Here is a 21,640-nt window from a genome sequence, read left to right on the forward strand (position 1 = left end):
GAACTGCCCGCGTCGTCGTTACGCTAAGCCGATCTGGCACAAAGCTTTTGACGACCGCAAAACAAAGAGGGGGGAATAAAACGGAGCCGCAGTCAGCTTAGCGCTGATGGAACAGACACGCCGGAGCATCAAGCAGGCCCGCTCTATACAAAAGGATACCGATTCGTTTGGACCGCACACAAATGCATCATATCCCCTCGTGCGTGGCACGGCTGGCATCGACAATAAGCAAGCCCGGACCCCAAGGCCGGAACAATACTGCTGGGCACAGCTCGGACTTGTTTGTTGCCTGGATTCAAGAGGACCTCAATGACTAAAGTGTTTTAGTCCAAACTGAAAACGCATCCAAATAACTTCTGACAATGCACAATTTCACAAAAGAAATTCAAGTAGAAACTCTCGAGAAAAGTTTCATGGATTTAAGAATTGTGAAGCCGCTTTCAAATATGTCAAAATGTCATTGACCCGTTAAGACGTTTTTTTTTTTTTTTGTAATCGAAAGTGGCTTTTGATTTGGGTAAATATGACCTCATGCTGCAAATTCAACAGTCAACTTTTCATTTTATTTTCAGTTCTTTAAAACTTGTGCATCATCATTTGGAACAGTGCATTTTAACTTTTAGTTTCCAAGAAGAAAATTCAGCTGCTTGCCCAGTAGGTGGGAAACTGAGATTTTTTAAAAACAAAACATCAGGTCGAGATTTACTTTCAATATTTTTCCTTTGTATGCCATGCGGTTTTTAGTGGTATGGGTTCAAAAATGATAATTCAAACTGTATTGTTGGTTACAACTGTTGTCTAAGCCGCATATGAGATAGACCGCTTTCATTTCTGTCACGAACGCAACAGCTTTGGCTTCCGTGGCGTCTTTCTTCTCGGGGAAGAAATGGTTTCTCGCCATTTTTATTTCACAGCAGCTGTCTCCGTGTGTGAAAAGAAGACAATGTCACACATTAGTACGCTCCTTCTGCCAGGAACTACGCCTGCAAAAAATAAAAATACAAAAAAAATAAAAAGTATTTTCAGCCACCTTTGCGTTGCCATAATGATAATGAACGGAGGGAACAAAAGCTTGTGCGTGACGTGAAATCGGTCCTCGTGCAGCGGTTTCAGTCAGTCAAGTCGCCCATTTTAGCGCTTAGGAATTGCTCGGTTAAAACTGATGAACTAACTACGGTATAACCCTAAAACAAAAATATCATTTCCAAGTCATCTGACAACATTACCCTTAAAAATAAATGGCTTAGGCTACAGCTGATCGAATTTTGCGAAAGTGCACCGGAACTGTGCACGTTTCACTTCACTGTGCAAGCTTCGAAAGTGTCTGTGGAAAGATCGCCATTGAAGCGATGCAAAACATTTATTCAGAGTACAAGACTTTCTTCGCTGGCAATAATTTGTATTTCAACTGACAGACTCAAGGAGGACTTTTAAAGGAAGGTGAGATTTTTAGAGAGAGGCGCATAGACTTCATCTACAAGTGAAGGTAAGACAATACAACTTTTTATATATATATATATATATATATATATATATATATATATATATACCTAAAATGAGATCGGACAGGAAAATCATGCAAAATTCAAATGATTAAGTGGATTTTTGTTATTCTTTTGTTGAACGGTCATTATAATGACATCGCGTCAAAAGTTAGAGTATTTCGGTACAGGCCTAAAATTATTTTTTTTTTGCACAATGGGTAGCATTTTAAATAATACATTAAAGCACTTTTTTATGTCTGCCTGGTAATTTAATGGTAAATACGCGATTCTGTTCAACCCAGAAATGTGTAAATCTGACACTAAGCCACGAAGCTCGCAACACGGCACTGTATAAATTTGTACGACCCGACTTACGACGTTGCTCGACTTGCTCGAAATGTAGCGGGACCCGACCGGTAACTGGGACTTGCTTGAAGCTGAAGACTCGAGGCTTACAGATGAGCTTCTGTTTCGTTGGTGGTATAATCCACATTTCTAACAAAATGAAACCAAGCAGAAAAAGTATTTAAAAAAAAATATATATATATAATTTGAATCCAAACTTTGGGCAATTTGGCAAATTTCCAGCCTGACTGAGAGTGTGCACAGAGCGAACTTTCCTGACATTCATCTGACACCAGCCTACTTTACATGACAATCTGCACGCCTTGGCACCTTTGCTCAGAAAGGGGACAGAGCGTCAAACACATTCGCGCTCACAACACACTGTGTTCTTTTTGATGTGACAAAAACCCAGAGGCGGCTGTTAATTAAAAATTGTGAAAGGATAAAGTTAGTCTGAATATATGTCTGTTAGGTGTACAAAAGGAGTCTAATTAAACATTGAAATGGATCCTAGTAGCCGTTTTTTGACGCCTCCTCGTCCCGCCAAGAAACGAAGGTGGCTGAAATGAAAGGGGCGAGGCGCCGAGGTGGCGCTATCGCGGCATAATGGTGTCACTCGCCCCGAGTGCAAGAGTTCAGCTCACGTCGAACGAAGCAGAGGGGGGCGCTCGCATGGAACCCCGCAGGCCAGCAAAACGGGTGACTTCACATTTCCAAAGCAACTTGCATAACCGGAAACGCCGTCAGACTCGTTTCACCCGAGACGTTCTGCTGCCTGGTGCCTTTTTCGAGCCTCGGCTTTCTAATTGCCAAACAGATGCCTGGCGGAGGGCTTTGACGAGTGTTATTCGGGAGAAGCTTATCAAGTTAACATTTACAATTCACCACTGGGTGCTTATTAAGTTGAAAGCAAAGATGTGCTCGCTAAAGCGCAATAATATTCGAGTTCACGACTCTGTGCAGCTCTGAAACTTTGAAATTAAATGTGGCCGTTTTATTTGAAGATATGAAAAAAAAAAAGTCTATCCATTCACACTAAATGCCACTCATCTATTGTGCTCTGGAACTCTTTCACAAAGTAATATGAAATTGTGTCATAATAGCTCTCCTATAATGCAGCCGCAATGAAAATTTGGAAGCCGTTTATTGCCTGCTATTGTGAATTTTCCATTTTAGTTTCATTGCCTTGTTAAAAACCAAACCTTCAGATATCAAGGCAAACTCAAGTCTGAACACAAAACGCATAGCACTACAGAATTTTTCGGATGAATACGAGGACTACAAAGAAATCAAATCTCTCCAGCCTGACTTGTGACCTCAAAGTGATGGCTGAATTTCTTTATTCACTCTTCCCTCCAGCTGCTGCTTTATGTGGCGGTAGATGTTTGGCAGAGTGGAAAGCCTACACTTCTCCTCAAATGTACAAAATCCCATTCTGTGAATCAATACTGAACACTGCAGGTGTCGGCAAAAGGCCATTTAACGTAAACATCTCATTTCAGCCAGATTCTAGCAGTCGGAATCGGTGTTTGGTGCTCGCGAGCTTGTCACGGGTGACATCTTTGGGCTGCTATGACTAAAAAGCCGATAAATCACCTCATCATATTATTACATATACACAGTTGTCCCTGCATTTAATTGGTATTATATATACACTTTATTTTCAACACATTCACTGCCATTGACGGCTTTAGAAGTCAAATATCAATGTTAACTGGGAAGGCTAGCAGTGAATGAGTTTTAAAAACAAAGTGAATTTTGAAATCAGTCAGTGAAAAGAGATGCACGCAAACATTTTAGTGTACAACTAACATTCAATTCATGTTAAGAAGGGATTTGGGGAAATTAAATGCTTTTACAGCTGGTTAAAGTGCAGAAGTTGAGTTTGACAATGTGGGTTGACAAAGACCTCTGCCATTGATATTAGATTGTTAATGGATACAAAAAGTCTACACCCATAATTTGTCAGTGACCTATAACCTCTACAACTCACTCCAAAAAATATATTTTATCGAAGGCAACTGAAATCTAGTGGCATAAGTGTGCACATCCTATTACAGCTGCGGATGGTGTTCAGGATTAGCCAATCAAATTCAAACACACATATTTGTTTTGTTGGTCATTAGTCATCTTAATCCTCAACCCACAGTGGCCAGCCACAGCGCACTCTCAAATGAACTTTGTGCCACATTTTATGGGGCAATAGCACAGAGAGATGCCAATTTCACCATTTTCCCATCTCCAGTCCAGGTTCACCCTGTATTTGTTCAGTTTGGTGTCCAGTACAACGGTATGTCTAAAGTGAATAATCAGCTGACACACCCAGAAACGAATGGGGACCACAAGTCAATAACGCAAGTCAGACTACGGGGGCGCATGGTGTGGGGCTGCGTAGGAATGTCACATTACAGAAACATTGATTTCTCAGAGGACACAGAGGGCCATCGACACGGGCTGTGGGGTTGGTGTTGCCATAGCGACAGTAGCGCTCGTAAAAGATGTCTTTAGTTGCTTGATTAGCCTTTGAAAGTGCAGCGGTAGCAGCACGATGTGTGGCATTATGAACACATGACTTGCCCGCCAAGAACACCAGCCGCATTCAGAGTCGAGCCAAATCAGCGCTAATCTCCAACTTGAGGCCGCTGGCAGGCAACCAATTTACTTGTCATGTATGTTTGTCACATCATGCGTGTACGGATGTTCACTGAAGCCGTTTTCCGCAAGAATGTACGTACAGATTAGTTGGTTCGGTGTGGGAGCAAAAAGAAAATGGGGAGAAAAAAAAAGACTTTGGAGTTGCAAGGAGGTGAATGCACCACTCGGATCGTCGTCGTTCCCCCAGATTCCCCCCCCCCCAGGAATCAAGAAATCGTAATCTTCTTGACTCAGTTGCTTTCAGAGCGCAATTTTATTTGTCTTGCTGTGACCTAAGTTTTAATACTCATCATCCTGTGAGGGATAAATGGAGAGAAAAAAAGAGCTGCTTTAACCCAGAGATAATTAAAGGCATGCAGCTGGATGGATGTTTGTACACAACGCAGCAAGAAAGTACAATGGCACCATTTGTTCCAGGAGCTAATCCGTTCCAGCCAACCCCAAACACACACTTTTTATTTATTTTTTTCAAGTGTACTTGCTTTCTTTCTCTCTCAATCGGAGTTTCAATGTGTATTGTTTTAAGTGTCTTTCAAGTGCCCTAAATGCTTCCAAAACACGGGTTTCTCTATATGTTGGATTTCTCAACCGTGATTGTACGGGGATGGCTATTTTAACAGCATCCATTTTCTAGTGGTGAGGACTCACATCAACAGGGGCACGTGTTCCAAGCAGAACACTTCAATCTGCGACTGCAGGTGAGCTGCCCGTGAACTCGTGAAGGCTCTGACGCAGGACTTGCCTGGAAGTTTTTTTTTTTTTTTTTTTTTTTTTTGCGATTAGAATAAAGAACAACGTCAACGGCCTAGACAGATGGTGAGAGGCGAGATGGGTGTCAAGAGGGCTCCATTCAGCTCAGTGAACGCATTCCCCCTGCAGAGCCTGCGGCTGCTAACCTGCATTGGCGGTAGCTCCCTACTGTACGTCGTGATGCCTCGCAGCGCCCGCCGCCTCCCGCCGTTGTGTCGGCCCTGTTCGCTCCGCTACCCGTGTGTCAGAACGCTTCACGTCCGCGGTTCGCGGCGTCTCTCCCCTGGCTGCTGCCTCTTCCGCTGAGCTTCACGAGGCTGTCCGTTCCGCTTCCTGCAGACTCCCACATCGCCTTCTCTCCCCTCGCACTTTGTCTTTCGCGATCAACTTCTTCCTCCCTCCCGCATCTCCTCGCGTCCCCTGGTCACCGCTTCCTCCGAGCCATTTTACCCTGCGCTTAATACGCAGGGCGGATGACACGCCGGCAAACCGGCAAACGCAGACTGGCTAGAAAGGCTGAAATTGTGTTGTTCAATGGTAAGGGCTGATGTGACGACCGCAATGAGGAAAAACGGATAAAGTGTAAACACTTATTTTAGAGTCGCACACCAAGGGCATTGCACAGCTGAAAGTTTCTATTCTCTCCCCGGAGATGACATGTTCCACACTGTCCTCTTTTGGCTGATGAAAAAACTGCAGGCGCCAGCATGAGTGCTTATGCAGCACTGAGAGGATGGAAATGCAGTGAGAGAGAGCACCGAGTGTACATATGTCTCGCTCTCTTTGGCTGTCACACGGAGAATGTATACGAGGCGCAAAACCTGAAGCACATCGTCAACGTCTTTATTTGATTGTGTACAATCATGCACTTTTCTCCACAGAATTGTGTGCAGTCAGGGCAAGGCAAATGGCTGTGTGTGTGTGTGTGTGTGTGTGTGTGGCAGTTTTTGATACGCCATGCCTTGGCTGAGTTGATGTTCTGTCGTGCTGGCGGAGCCGCTGAAATAGTCCGACGGTGGGTTCGGTGCACCTGTCAAGAAGTGCAAGCTCCCAGGAAATCATCATTCGGCTTACGACGGTTCGACTTTTTTTTTGTCCTGTTCGGTCAAGCAGAATGGAAAATCTGTATCCCTTTCATGCCGGAACAGTTTTACTGTGTCACAGTGGAGTTTTTAAGCTTCCGCTGTGGTATTATAATTGAGGTTTATTGAGAATCAGACTGGATCATTCGAACAGAACAAAGTTTCCAGAGGGGAGAGCGAAACAAAGACAAAAGACAAAGCACTAATTGTAAACAGGGTGAGAGAAGTAAATCATTATATTCTCTGCAACAATGAAACATTAAATATGAGTGTTGCATGGGGCGGTTGTGCTACACCCTGTGAGGGAAGGACAGGACAAGATAGAGCAGGACGGGGGCAGGAGAAGAAGCATGCAGGACAAAGGTCGTGAACCCGACTGTATAACTGAAGTGCATTAATTATGTGAATTATAAAAGTCGACAGGACGAGAGTATAAGTGAGGGGATACACAAGCGATTTGCATATTCATGAGTTATTCGTCGCAGTAAGTGCGTGACCACACACCCGGGAAAGGAGTCCTAGGGGTGTGTGCCTGCGGATACATGCAAGTAAATTGACACCGTTTTACATGCACAAAGACGGACAGAAGTGTCCTGTAATTGCTGCGGCCGCACCCGATCAATCGAGGGGCGGGATCAGGCCCCACCGAGGCGCCCCGACAACTGGCCACCCGGTGGAGGCTGCAGGGACCCAATGCCATGAATAGACTAATCATAAAAACAACAACAACAACAACCTCGACAACAAAGAATATAGAATTCCATTGATTTTTTTATTTTTATTTTTTTTTTGCCTTGCGGTAATGATTTCAATTACGACCACTTGATGGTGGCAGCGAACTTCACAACGAGCAGCAGTTTGGCAGCTCCAAAAAAAAAAGAGGCCAGGTGTGCTTGTTTCAAGCTGTTTATTGCCCCTCACAGTTGAAATACACTAACAATAAACAAAATAGAATTACTGTACTTATTGTGTAACCATGCTGCAGTCATGAAACAACAATGGATAATGGAAAACAATGGATATTTGAACCCAAACGAAACAACACCACATTCAGGGGAAAACGACATTACCGCAGCTTAGTTGTGACGGTCATGTTTATCATGATGAGTGAGTGAATGTGTGACTGAGTCAGTTTCATTCTTTACATTCCATAAAAATACACTGTGTTATTATTTTTTTTAAAAGCACGTTACAAAAATGTGTTGGTGTTTTGGGGGCTGGCACATCTTCAAAGGGCACAAGGTACACTGACCACAGTACCTATTTTTTTTTAATTTACCATTTATTTAATAGCTATCGTCACCATAGGAACGGAGCCCTGCCCTAATCCGAGGCCCCCTGTAATAATAAAAGTCCATTACGCCCTGTGTCTATGCTGTCGAACGTTTGCCCACCCAAGCAGAATTCCACCTGCCTGGTTTCGTACGTTCGAATGGGACTCTCGTTGGCTGCCTGCAGATCCGGTCTGTGTTCCGTTTGTGAATCTGACAAAACACTCCTTTACGTCATGACCCTGGGGAGGGGGTCGGGAGTCAAAGTGATAATCATTGGCAGTCTCCACTGTGTATCAGAACCGCGAGCGCGCTACCTTGGCAGTGTGATAAATGACTCCACTGGGAGAAAAAAAAAGTCTGACAGAAGTTGCTGCTTTGTATTTATTTGTCTTTTTTTTTTTAAATGCACACCGGCTTTTGTTTGCTTTGGTGGCGCATGAGCACTGCATAATTTGACACTCAAAAGCTAATTAATATGTTAAAAAAAAAGCTGCAGCCTAAACATTTGCCGTGTAAAACGTGGCGCTAAGTAAACAAAGTGAACAAACCACATGCAATCATTACATGGCCCAGTATGCTCCTTGCCCATGTGTCCCTGGCCCGTAATAACCGCTCTCTAATTACAGTTTCTCGCGCATCTTATAACAGTTTATAAAGCAATGCAAGACTAATTAGGGGAAAAGAGATGATATCCAATTCAGGACCTGTGTTTCGTCTCAAAATGAAGGGATCCGACTCGATTCATCTTCACCTTGCGTGCCTCAAAGCTACATGGACGGAGGCCAAGTTCCTTTGAGAAGATGGCCCCCCCCCCTCGGGGCGCACCACAAAGAGGAAAAATCTTCAAAGCAAAAATGACAGAAACCTTGCAGACTCATTGGGAGCTCGTTCAGCAGACAAATGACCTTCGTAAATCTCTCACACAGGTGAGAAACAAATATACCCACAAATTCCAACAAATATAAAGCACACGATACAGATTAATAATAATAATAATTCGATGCACATTGTGATGCTGCCACCTGAGGGCAGTATAAGAAGGGAAGACTGATATGCAGTACTGTAAAGTCTATACTGTACAGAGTGGATGTCTGTAAAGTAGAGACCTCACTCGGCCTAGCTCCTTGCAGAGGATAAAGAATGCATGACTGTGAGTACTGTTATACGGAATGTCTAAATGTGTTGCTGCACTGTTTTTGTACAAATAGTTGTTTAAAGGGTTACATGTTTTTCCATTATTGTTAGCATGAAGCTAGCAGACGAAAGGCAAAGCTGCACGTTTGTTTTAAATGCAAAACTTGTAATTCTCATAGTTTTATGTTCAGTTTGACAGTAAACTTCAACTGGGGGTGGCATCAAACAACTTTTTTGGAGGAATTGTTCACAAGTGTTTGCAAACATGCTGCTTACCGTGACGCGACTTGAATGGCATGCGGCGCTCGCAAGAATGTGCCAAATGACGGCTCTGATCTGGAAAAACTGTTCTCAATTTGCCTTCGCTGGTTTCGGAAATGAATTCATTCATTCGTATCCGACGCCACCACTGCAGTTGATAGATTTGGAAAAAGCCTCAGATTTCACCTCGATTGATTCAAATTGGAGGTAGATATTGTTGGCTTTGGTGAGCCCGGGGAGCAAAGAGGTAAAATATACATGAGTTTCCTCTGCAATACCTGCAAGTCAGGCAAGAATGCTGCCCTGCTGGTCATTTCCTCTTTTGGTGGAGAAAAAAAACCAGGCCCCATAGACTAGAATCAGATTAGTGTCATTCGGCCAGCTGCTGTGAATGGGAGTCATGTCAGTGGGTGTCAGAGAGAACTCGGTCTGTCACCGCCCGGTGTCAAATCAGCCCTGATGGCCTCATCCCCGTAGACATCACAGAGTGCCCGATGAAACCTGGAGTCATTCAGTGGCGACCCGCACAAATGGAAACGGCCGCTGGCGGCGAGCGCAGAGGACAAAGACGGCAAAAGCGTCCCATTTGGTCAACCCGTGTATTTATCCGCCTGACGCTTTAGCCCTGCAACGCTTGCAGAAAACGATTACTCCTCCGCTATTTTCACATTGAACGCAACAAAGCAGCGAGCAGGGAAAAGACTTGAAATCCAGGCGCAATTAGCTAATTGGCAAAGATTACGCATAAAGACATATGCTCACCAAATTGCGGGAATCACTGCTGCGTTCTCGTGGACTGCGGCATAAACACTCGAGCGTCTGATAAATAGTCAAGCAGACGTGCTCAGTCGGGGGCTCGCGCAATTTGAATGTATTCCTACCCCAGCAATTACAGTCCAATTGTAATTGATGGATCGTTTGGGCCCAACTTGCACGAAACATTCCTTATTATTACCCCCAGCACGTGGTCAACGCATTGTCCATATCCGGCAAAAACGAAGACGTCTTAGCATCCATCGAGAGCTGGGAATTGCCAAGTGCATTAAGCACAGGAGCAGAATTTCACAAAAACATGAAAGAGCATCAAGGCCCTAAGGGACAATCCAGTTTCCCTTTCCAAACAACACGGAGAATGAAAACATGTCACATTCGTGTATTCAACTACATTATTATATGAACATTATCATTCTTCACTTGGCAGTTGTCCAGATATCTCCAATATCCAGACCGATGGCAACTCAGCTTCTTCCTCTCATTGGTCTCCCAGGGTGGGAGGGATGAGCCATGCAAGCACTTCCTCCGTTTGAGATTTTGCACTTTCGACAATGGTAATTGCCTGAGCCCACGCGGGTTCACAAAGTGCCACCTCCGCATCGGGTTGCCTCTCTCCGCTTCATCTGGACATTAGATTACCTCTGGACATGATTTGTGTCAGCAGTCTTGAGTTTAATTTCCCTTAATCACATTCAGGCAAGCCGGTAGAATCAATGCAGACCGAACGGACAAGGCCATCTTTTGCCCAGAGCTGCGTGGAGGAAATAGACCCCGGGCTGGAAACCTCCATCAGCTTCATATATTAAAAAAAATAAAAACAACAATAAATAATGTATAGAGGGAACGGTGGCCCTCATTAATGTCACATCTTGAGGGGAAAAAAGTTGAATACAAGTAAAGAAACCTGGCCAAACAACATTGGATTCCTCGATTGCATTATGTTTCATTCTGACGTTAGCGAGGGAACAAATACAGGACGACGTGTGCCCAGGTTTGCCACGGCTGATTGTAATATTGAGACTAGGTTATTTTCTCCATATCCACATCCTTCTCTGCAGCGTCACTAAACTCGTATCATACCCAGACCGAGAATAGATTCGTATTTTCACATACACTACTCCCATAACCATGAACACAATGTGCAGCTGACAAGGGATGAATCTGTGATAACATTTCAGACAGCAAGTAATTACAGCTCAAACTATAGCTATTGTTACTACGATATTTAGCATCTCAGATATATAATTTTTATTTTAAGCTTCTCGGTTTCAGTGTGTGACAAACCAACTAAGAAAGAAGACAAAATCAAAGACTAATATTTATGTATTTTGTATTTCCATCTAATATTTTTGTATTTTTAGATGAATGTGTTTGTATTATTATTATTATTTTTTTTTTTATGTATTATGTCTTAAGTGTGTATTTTATGTAGCATGTTTTCATTATTTCATCCACCAGATTTTGTTCTAATATACTGTATTTATCATCTAAAAATGTCGAAATTTTTTTGCTATTTTTCCATTGTTCTTCGGGGTATTTTTCTAAATGTATTTCATCTAAAATTGCCAGGTTATCATTACAAAGGATAATCGGTTCTCAACCTGGATAAATAAAGGTTCAATTTAAAAACCTACATATTTGCACATGCACATTTTCCTAATATTTGTGTATATCCCCCCCGACGTATTTTATTGAGCAATAAAACCAATAACCATGATCATTTCGGACTTAGCGACTGTGATACATCGTACTAAGAGCGCGCGTATGTGGCTCTGTCTCCTCCGCAGACGGTATTGATTAACTGGCGTGGGCACGGTTCACTGGTTTGGTCAGCCAAGGACGAGAGTGCGCGGGGTTTTCAATCCGTCATGTCAACTGTTCTGGACACAGGGGAACGAGGAAGTGTGGACGGAGAAGAAGAGATGACACCAAGCAGTCGATGTCAGCACGCTCAATTGCTCACATTCACACCTGCGCTGAAAGTACAGTATAATCCATCATTTCATGAGATAATGCGCATTTGAAGGACAACTGCCTGTCTCTAGTGGACCCTGCCAATAGCGACAGTGTGGAACTTAGTTGATCGGCTCGCTACTTAATATAAGGTACATTAAATGTTGAAATAAAGACAGTGGTTTGCGGTATATGTATTTAAAAAAATAAAATGCGTCCATCTGTGCATCACTGGGTCAAAAATGTTATAAAATGGCCAAAACGAGAGAAGTATTTCGTATTTTTCTGCGTTGTGAAGCAGCAACACACACGCGACAGCGTGCTTGCAGGTCATTTTTTTTCCAAAATCAAACAATCTGTAAACCATTTATTTTTAAGTACATGTCATTTCAAATAAGTGACATTGCAGTAATGGTTTCACTCAGAGGGGCATTACGATTGTGAAAGCCATATATCTCATGTGGTTTTACCTTTCGACAACATCCTCATCATTTGATTATTTGCATTTTTACCAACAAATTGAATTTCTAAATCGGAATCTTGGAAAATAGTGGCAAGCAAATATTTGAGTGCACAACTATTGTCAGAGTTATGTTCAGGAGGGATTTGGTTAAACAAATAAATTAAAAAAAATAAAAAAAGAAATTTCAAATCTGATGGAAGTTTTGGTGCAGATTTTCTTCCAAAATGAAAAGAGCAAGTGTATTTAGGGATAAAAGCACACACACATTTTGCCTTTGAGACCCATATAAAACAATGTTGCGGGCCAGATCTGGCCCGTGGGCCTTGTATTTGATAGCCCTGGTTTAAAGCGTTACTATAGGAAGCTGTGTCAGAAACTTTTTTAGATATTTTCCAAACCCAAACTATGATTATCTTTTTCTCCATTCAATGTGGGCCAGACGATCAAGCAACGCATCTAAAAAGAGATCCTGCGGCATTTGCTTTGTTCAGCACATTCAGTCTTGACAACACGCCCTGAGCATCTGACACTTCCTGGCAGAGATGAACATCGCAAATTTTTGCTAAGCAAGGGAAGCCCTTGCCCTCAGAGTATAACATGAATTAATCACGAACAACAGTAGGTCCGTGTCTTGTCGAATATTAAGCAAAAGTATCAATTTGAAAGTCAGGAAATGGTTTGTATGCATTGTTAGGGAGGTGGCTTTCCGTGAAAAGAGGACACCCGAGCAACGGACGGGAAGGGCGTGCGCGTCTGGCCTGGTTGGAGGCTCATCTATAATGGACAAAGACGATTAAGTTTAAGCAGTGGCTGGGCCAGATAGAGAGTCGGTTCGAGTGGTGGGCCGCAGATAAGGATGGATGCAAATACGCAGCAAGAGTGACAGATTAACCTTGGACAAGGTTGAGCATTAGCGCTGTGAAGACACGCATGCTGTTTAAAGAGCAGGTGTTGTTACACTCCACACTGGGCAATGCACTAGTGACTCGGGCCGAACGATTAATCGTTTCCTGATTGAAATTGTGATTTCGGACAACGCCATCCTGTGATCGCCAAACCAGCAGGGATTTTTGGTTTTTTTTTTGCAGCCCTCCCGACTGACCCAAAACCTGTATGTGCTCGCTGGCACGGCTAAACAGTAACCTGTGAGATGAAATTTGATCGTCAACAGGGGCAACAGTTCTCAAACTGATGCATTAGTTATTGCTCATCAATTTAAAAACTGTGAAAAATGACTGCCTCATACAGCCTTTTTTAGTGTGGTTGCATTATTAGAGTCATAGCTTTTAATGTTTTGATGCTATGTAATTTTTCCGTCATGTTTGTGAATGTTACTGTACATAGTGAATATTGCACTGAAGCTTGCTTTGAAGAATATCGCGAATAGAATCGAAATGGCAATATCTCCTAGAAAACTCGCAATTAGGATTATTTTATTTTTTTTCCTAAAATTGTTCATCCCTACTTGTGACGACAAAAAAACCACATGCAATCATTACATTACACACAAAAAAAAATGTTATTTATCTTTTTACTAAGCACTCACTAAACACACAGAAGTCAGTGGCTTGTTTATGGATTTCATGATTATTTATCATTTTCCTTCCTGCCTTTAGGTAACGACAGCAAAGGTTTCAAGCCAACAAACACTGCAGATGAACATCGATACTGCGTCTCTTCCTCTCCCTTCCTTGACGTCACATGCACGGAGACGGTAACTAAGTGCAGGTAAAAATAGTGCGGCAAGGGTAGGGGGATGTGCCGAGCGCTTGGAGAAACGAAACGGCGTATAGAACAAAGTGCGTGTACTTTGACCAGGCTGCCTTGGACTGCTGTCCTGAGCTTTTGGGTGCCGTTATTTCGAAAACACTTTTAGATGGAACAAAATCTCAAAAGGCAATTGATTGTAAAACCGCATATGGAGCAGGAGGTCGAAAACACCGGGCAGCAGTCTGTCGTGGTTATGTAGCCGACAACTTTTTATTAACTTCAAGTGTCTCTGATCTCTGGTTGTTAATTAAAGGTTGAGCTGTCAAAAGAGATCACCTTGATTTTCCTGGACGCTGATGAGGGCTGACTGTTCGCCTACCGTGGACTTTGGTGTTGCAGCAGTTCCTATTTCTTGCAGCAAGTCAGGAAATTGCAGGAAATGTGATGAGACGGTAGTTTGGGACTTGAAAAGAGTCGGGGAAAGGATACAGGAGCCAGTGGGCCCACCACATAGACCCTTAGAGCCAATTAGAGAATATTTCTCAGATGGCTCCATTCCAATTTACTTTGGAAAGCCCCCACGCTAATACAGGGTAATGAAGGAAAATATACTTTAGTACTGATATGCGGTCTTGCTTACAAATTATCCACTCTACTGATAAGAGTGGTGGAGGTACATTCGATTTAGACGGAATTTGGAGTCTCTAGACGCTTCTCATCTTGCCAACAGTTCAATTTATATTAAGATATTCGGATCATTTAGAAAAGGCCTGAACGGTCACCTGATTAATGCAGTTTTGCATTCTCCATAAAGTGAGAAGACCAAAAAAGGTCAAATAGAGATATTATTACATTTCATAACACAACTTCAATAATTGCAGAATATCTCAAAAAGTCGTTTCCTTTTTTAAAAGGTGCGGCATTTGCAAAATCTGAGAGTCGAAAGGCTCCTCGCTGCGAGCCAAGCAAGATGTGGGTTTGATGATGACATTATGACTGTTTTACACTTAACTTTGCCTCATTTTAAAACCTAATTTATTCCATGTATTCTTAAATGAAATGTACGCCACTCAAACAAAGCCACGTCCTGTACTGTTTTGAACTGAAACAATGTACCCCAATTGAATGGTTAACTGACCATTTTAAAGCATATTTACACATAAACTGAGAGTCAATGCCTGAAATTTTGATGATATCTTGCTAACGTTAGCGAACTACTGACTGAGTTTAAGGACGGGCCAAAGAATTCACGCTTGGCAGAATGGGTCTTCGAATGACCGAGAAAGTTTGTCATCTGCCTGTCCGTTTTATATCGCACTTGTCGTTTTTATAGCCGAAGGTCCGCACCCCTCCCACGAGGCGGCCGTGACAGCGATGATCGAAAGGTACAGCGCATTGGTTGTGTGAGAAGGTGCTGACAATTTGTTGTTTGTGTAAACCCTGACACTTTTTTTTTTTTTTTTTTTAATGCATGTATTTATTTTAAATAATCACAGGATCCCCAAGCACGTCTTGGCCTCTAAACCCGACGAGCAGTGCGCATGTATCCGCGTTTGGGTAAAGCGTGTAGGTGTGTATAATTAGATGACTCAGAGAGAAGTGCTCGAGACACCGCCGCCGACAATATTATTCTCTCTGACGCTCCTGTACCTCGTCGGCCGCTCCAGTGAGATGGCGAAGAGAGGGAAAGGTTACACCAGCGAGGGTGGGTATTGAAATTCAAGAGCACTTCACCTAGCCCAGGAGTGGCTGTCTGATGATTAATGAGCTATTTGGGGATAGTTCAGCTATTTCAAAATGCACGGGGTCTACATAAGTGGTATAATTAATTTTACAACACCGAGGTGTTGTTAGCCCTCAGTAGCGTGCCGCACGCCAATGATAAGCATTTGCTAATTAAATAATGGCCCAAATAAATAAATGTGTGACATTCAGAATGTCAGGGAAGAGAACAATGTCAAGGCAAAGTTGATCTTTGCTTTCCCCACTGGGCATCTTTGCATGAGTTTTACATACTCCAGAATCAGGTAATTGGATGACTATTGATTCTCGTGTCCGCATGTCTTGGAGAAATTCCAAGAGCTGAGAAGCCGAGCCAAGTGCCGGCGTGCGCAGCGACAGACCCGCTCAGGTGTTCCAACAGCCCTTAGCCTTTCACGACGCGCTCTTCATCAGAAATGAGTGGATTTTATGCTAATCGTCTCCCACATGTAAGTCCCGGGCTGCTTGACTGCTGAGCGCATTAATATATTTCCGTTCTTGTGAATAATGTGAGAGGATAGCTTGCAAAAATGCTGCTTGCGCTCAGTGATTTCCTAAGTTGAGCAGAGTTTAATCAAAACCACAACTCCTTTACAGCTCCAGCAAGGCACATAAAATACTATTGAAAAAACATTCTGGATGGATTTCACCCCAATGGAACTGTGTGGCGACCGCTTCGAGAGGAAAGATGGACACGGACATTTAATACAATTGTGATCCTCAATATAAACATGTTGTACCACGATTTCCCTGGTCTTGCACAGCCATGTATTCTAATGCAAACACCAATACTGTAGCAAGCAGCAACGGACGGGCATTTGCACCCTCAAAATGATTGCAAAACCTTGAAGCATTGCGCTGCCAACACGTTTGATGCGTCACCCATCTTTCTAGGATGCCATCTTCCGATTGGGGCTCATTTTCACAAATTCCCGCGTACAAGTTTGTCACGCAAGCCCAAACTGTACAAAATGGCTGCTTCAAAGCAAAATGGCTGACTTCCTGTTCAATTAAAGCCACGTGTCCTTGTGGCGTTTTGGTGCTGTTATGATAGACCTGATTTGTTTGTCAATTGGTTGTCTGGGGCTGACTTTCTAACTAACTTTCGAGGGAGCGTTATGATGTTGTACGCAAAAAGGAAGCTTCGCAATTTTGCCTCGTCCATCTGTCTAGGATACCTTCATCCATTTTAAAGCTTCATACATATAATTCTAAAATATAAGCATGCTATCCTTTCGTTCGACACTTGCCTCTGTGATGGTGAATGAGTGTGGAAGTCGGCTGGCTGTTAACTGGCTAAACCATTAGCCACTCTGCGTGTTGAGTGATGGCGTCAGCTGAGGCTATCGGCAGGTCATGTAAGAATGTGCTTGCGTTTACTGAATTTTGTTACCCTTAGTTCAAATAAAACAATTGAAAGTGCACCAGCTGCTGTGTCTATCCTCCCTCTATCCTAACCACCCGCAGAGAGATTACAATTCATTCTAACTAGCGGTGGAAAGCTATATTAAACAGCATTTACTTAAAACGGTGGTACTTTGCAATAGGCGCATTGAACTTTAGCTTCTTTTAATAATTGTTAGTTTTTCCAAAGTGTGTTCCCAAACTTTGGACATTATCTTTTACACACTTTCCTCCTGGCTCATGCACATTCCTAAAAGCACTTCACAAAAAGTGAACCGCGATATAGGGAGGGATCCCGCTCAATTTCAGGCATGAGTGATTGAGACCTTTTTGTGCGTTATGATGACATTCACTGAATCGTGTGTCAATTAACGAAACTAGTGTCTGTTTCTAATGTTTTGGGGGGGGGGGGTATGTTGGGGGCCCATAGAATACATTCACTTTCATCAAGATACCTGCACTTGACCTGCAAAACTGCTAAGTTGACAGAAGGGAAACAAAAAATTTCAAGTTAACAAAGTACCCATTGCTCCAGAATTTTTGGGAGCTTGCAAATGCCATCTTTTTTCAAGAAAGCTATTTTAAACGTTAAAAGTTGTTAAAATATTTATGAAAGAGAAGAGACAGCATATAAGTCTGAGCTAATTGTGGATTCTGGCCTTTCAACTGGCTTTGCGTCAACCCTTTGACACAATTTTCGGTTAATTTTTAACAGCCTCCAAACATTTTGCTTTTTTATTTTATTTATTATTTATTTATTTTTTAATATTTTGTTTCATGATTATGATCGGTTTCTCGCGCCGCATCGAACATTTACACGTACGACGAAGTTTCATACCAACGACATCAAGGCTATGACACGCATGTGCAGGGTTATTCACATCAGCCTGTGGTGTAATATTGATGGAGAATGCATATCTGACAGCACATTACCAATAAAACGGGTGACATGTATGATGATGAAGTTAATCATCAATTCAAATCAACTTGTACGTTGACATAGTATTGATTCCACATCAGGCAAACGCGTCTGAGTCAATAGCCCTTTTTAATCACTGACCCCGCCGGCTAAACAAGCCTCCAACTTAGTCTCTCCCTCAGCAGTTTCCCTGAAAGGTAACGGAGTCAAAATGGGCAGAAGTAATGGGAGACAACACAGGCAGGGACAGTGCCAACAGCTCGTGGGTCCTGTGCCCATGCGACAGATGGATGTAGTCTCGGCACTGATTAATGCGCTCACTGGCTTGCACATCGGTGGTCGCGGCAATTAGGAGTTCACAAAAGTGGGTTGAATGTTTGTTCTGTCTCCAAAACAGGTGTTAAACTTGTTTGTTCCCCTAATTCCACTATATTCGGTTGAAAGGGGGATGATCCAGGACCGTGATGAACTAAAATCATAGAGGAGGATGCAGGAGATAGGCTTACATGGAAAAGGGTGACGCGCTGTGGCAACCCCTAAAGGGACAAGCCGAAAGGAAAAGAACAAGAAGATAGCCGCCGTGGCTCGGAGTCATCCCAGGCCTGTGAAACAGGTTAGAAAAGAAAACTTTTTCAAAGTCATGGTCCAATTCTACATAGTAGAGAAATTGAAATTGTATGGCGTCATCACATGCCAAACGCGGTAAAACTGGTGTTTGTATCGTTCCACAGAAGAAGAGTCTCAAGAGGGCCTCGATTACGGCAACATATACAATAAAAAATAAAAATAAAAATAAAAAAATCAATCAATCGGCGCTGCTGGACGAGTACAGCATGGGGACATAGGGAGCTTACCGCAAAGCAAACCAGGACACCGGGACGAATAGCCGTCGAAGCCAAGTGACATTGAGGCTTATCAGCGGTGAGCCATATTTCTTCGGCCTCCCCAAAGAACCGGCTGGACAGTGCATGCTAACCCCTGTCACCCCGCCAACACGCACACAGAATCCATACTGTGAATCACATCCAGGCTATAGGAGACAAACATACCGTAATGCCGCCCCCTTTTAGCAACCAGGACAGCCAAGCTCCCGACTGGGAAAATAACCGTAGTTTTTGTTCCTTGGTCTACCAAAGACTCTGCTGACACACTACCCAACACACTTTATATTCGGTATTTAAAAATCCCCCCCTCACCCTTTGAGACTGATGTTGGGTAAAGATGAAAAATTGCATTTTCAGCAGAGTGACATCTAATCTGTTTGGCATGCATTAATTTCCCCCGACGATGTAAGTGCTGGTGGGCTGAAATCTCTGGACAGACATATACTTTATTTGTAAAAAGGGACAAGGACATCACACGCAGCACATCAGCAAATCCCTTTCCTAACTTCAGGAAATTGTGTTTTGAGCATTAATTTGCATTCCATACGATGTGGCTAAATGCTTCTCCTCATCAATGCCACAGTTGATTAAATATGAGGTGGTAGCGGTTCTTTTTTTGAGAACAATTATTCATTTTGGTTTACTGACTGATGAGCGCCCCAGTGGAACAATGAAGAATGATCGTGATGATGGAGAAAACGGGTCATTTTTCATTGTGACAGGTATTATGTGGCCAATTCGGTACCATAATGTGCAAGTAAGATGAGCAACACAAGAGTTACTTTTTTTGGTCTTCTAACTTCTCGCTGATGTACCTGATGGGACTTTGACACGTCTAGTGTTAGCAGATGTGTGGGAATCAGTGCGGTGTCCTCTGGAATTCATTCTTTAGTAAAGTCAAATACAGTTGCACCTATGCCAAGGACTTGTGTGAGTTTATTGCCACTCCCAGTTAGCATTTGTTAGAAAACTAAACACAATTTAAGAGGATTACATATTACATATGTATCTAACCAAATCCAATAAGTTAAACATTTAAATGCTCTTAATAGGTTCCAGTCTTCCCAAAAAGAGCTGACAAATTTGTAGTGTATTTTAATGAGGGAAAAATAGCACTCTATAATTTACTTTGTGAAAACATACAGTCATTACAAAATTAAATAAAATGTAAAAAAATAAAGAAATAAATAAAAACACCATTTCTGTCACACTTCTTGCTTCATTTCAATGGACATTATGCTGCCCCTTCTGGTGTGCACGCCTGCTTTTACGGTTTCAACACCGCCACTTGGACGCTATTGGTTATCTCCTCGATGGCTGGATTAGATGGGACCGTTTCGTCAGCGAGGCGGAGATTTATGGTCACGCCAAGCATTTGCGCATAACGGTTCTCCCCCAAGCGTTTAGCCCAGCCGATGGGGAGAGTCGCACCCTTGACGTCTTCGACTATCCAGGTGATGCGCGGCGGCCCATTCCTCATCCCACACGGGAAGGGTGATGGATTCAGTCGAGCCTCGGGCTGAAAACGGGCCTCCCGGCATAGAGCATGGGAAGAGAGTAAGAGGTGATGGTGTAGTTGTACATGTGCGATGAGTTAAGAGGTTACGCCATGGATAAAGGATGCTGGGGTACTCCCCGTCGACTGCCGGCTTCATCAGTTCAACTTCTTGCTAAATGATGTACAAGATTTCATTAATAAAAGTGGATAAAATGTTGCACTGGAGGCCCTCTTTTCATTACATTTCACCAAATTTGTCGATTTACACGAATATAAATTTGTTTGAAATTGAAAACCGTGACATGAGCCCTCTGGTGAACAGATAACGATTTATTGGACTTAAAATTCCGCTGAAGTAAGCATATTGTGTTGCCGCTTCATAATCAGCGAGATGAAGATAAAAGGGAAAGAAAAAAAAATAATAATCCAGACTACTAAACACGTTTCAAGCCAAACATGCCGTTTTCAGCACAATTTCTATCTGATAATGAAATCAAAAATTCTGCTTACTGTACACAAGGTAGCAAATATATTGTACACTCGCACACCAAATACAGCATAATGAATAATCACGCAGTCGTAATTATCTCCCAACAACCTTTTTCTCACGACGGTGCATCTTTGTGATTGAAGTCCACCCACATCGAGTTAATTGCATCCATTCCCTGATGCCAAAAATATGCAATTAAAGTTCCGGCAGAAGCCCTGCATAATCATCGATACAGTAACAGATTTAAATTGGGAACCAAAAATATTTTATTTTCCACGAGAATCGGAGGCGGTCAAAGAGGTAGCTGGGTATTAAATGTATTTTATAAGCCTTACAGGACCAAGAGATAAGCCAATAAATAGGAAGTTGCAAACTAGAGACAGCTGTTAACGATATAGTTGACCTCCGCTATTCGCGGGGGGGATAGGGAGCGGGCCGGACCACAAATAGCCAAAATCTACGGATAATTGACAACCATTGTAATTGGCCTGAAAAAAATAGATATAATTAATAAAAGATAATTACAAACATTTTTAGGGGGGTTGCCATTTTCGTGTCAGGGCTTGGTTCCGAAAGCCCATGAATAGCGAGCGTTCACTTTAATTCCAGCCAGCAATGAGCAACCAGCACCAGAAAGCCTTATTTCACTTGCATTCCACTGAAAGTGGCCGAGCGTCGACGCAACACGCCGCACTGTTTTGTAGGAGGGCCGAGTGCTGTCGACTAGTTGACTGCAGACGCGCAAACTAATGCACCTCCTCGAGCGGCTTGGCCCCTTCTCCATTTTTGCTCAGGCAGC

General features: G+C 42.9%; 1 protein-coding gene and 2 long non-coding RNA genes across 8 annotated transcripts in view; 1 reads left to right on the plus strand and 2 right to left on the minus strand.

Moving 5' to 3' along the window:
* Positions 1–21,640, minus strand: part of LOC133472897 (sex-determining region Y protein-like) — a 376,487-nt gene that overhangs the window by 331,378 nt on the left and 23,469 nt on the right. The window lies entirely within an intron of this gene.
* On the minus strand, positions 218–6,322 carry LOC133472901 (uncharacterized). The gene is made up of 3 exons (XR_009786915.1): positions 5,381–6,322; positions 1,860–1,979; positions 218–983 (listed from the first exon to the last, which is right to left on the minus strand). It is a non-coding gene; the product is annotated as an uncharacterized LOC133472901 (long non-coding RNA).
* LOC133472900 (uncharacterized) overlaps positions 5,042–21,640 on the plus strand; it is a 43,845-nt gene continuing 27,246 nt past the window's right edge. For 2 of the 3 annotated variants that reach the window (XR_009786913.1, XR_009786914.1), the window contains exons 1-2: positions 5,042–5,182; positions 13,792–13,903. This is a non-coding gene — a long non-coding RNA (uncharacterized LOC133472900). Of the gene's footprint in view, positions 5,183–13,791; positions 13,904–16,243; positions 16,606–21,640 lie in introns of those variants that run through there. The other variant, XR_009786912.1, reaches the window with a different exon arrangement.

The sequence above is a fragment of the Phyllopteryx taeniolatus genome, chromosome 23 (assembly GCF_024500385.1).
Source record: "Phyllopteryx taeniolatus isolate TA_2022b chromosome 23, UOR_Ptae_1.2, whole genome shotgun sequence".
NCBI lineage: Eukaryota > Metazoa > Chordata > Actinopteri > Syngnathiformes > Syngnathidae > Phyllopteryx > Phyllopteryx taeniolatus.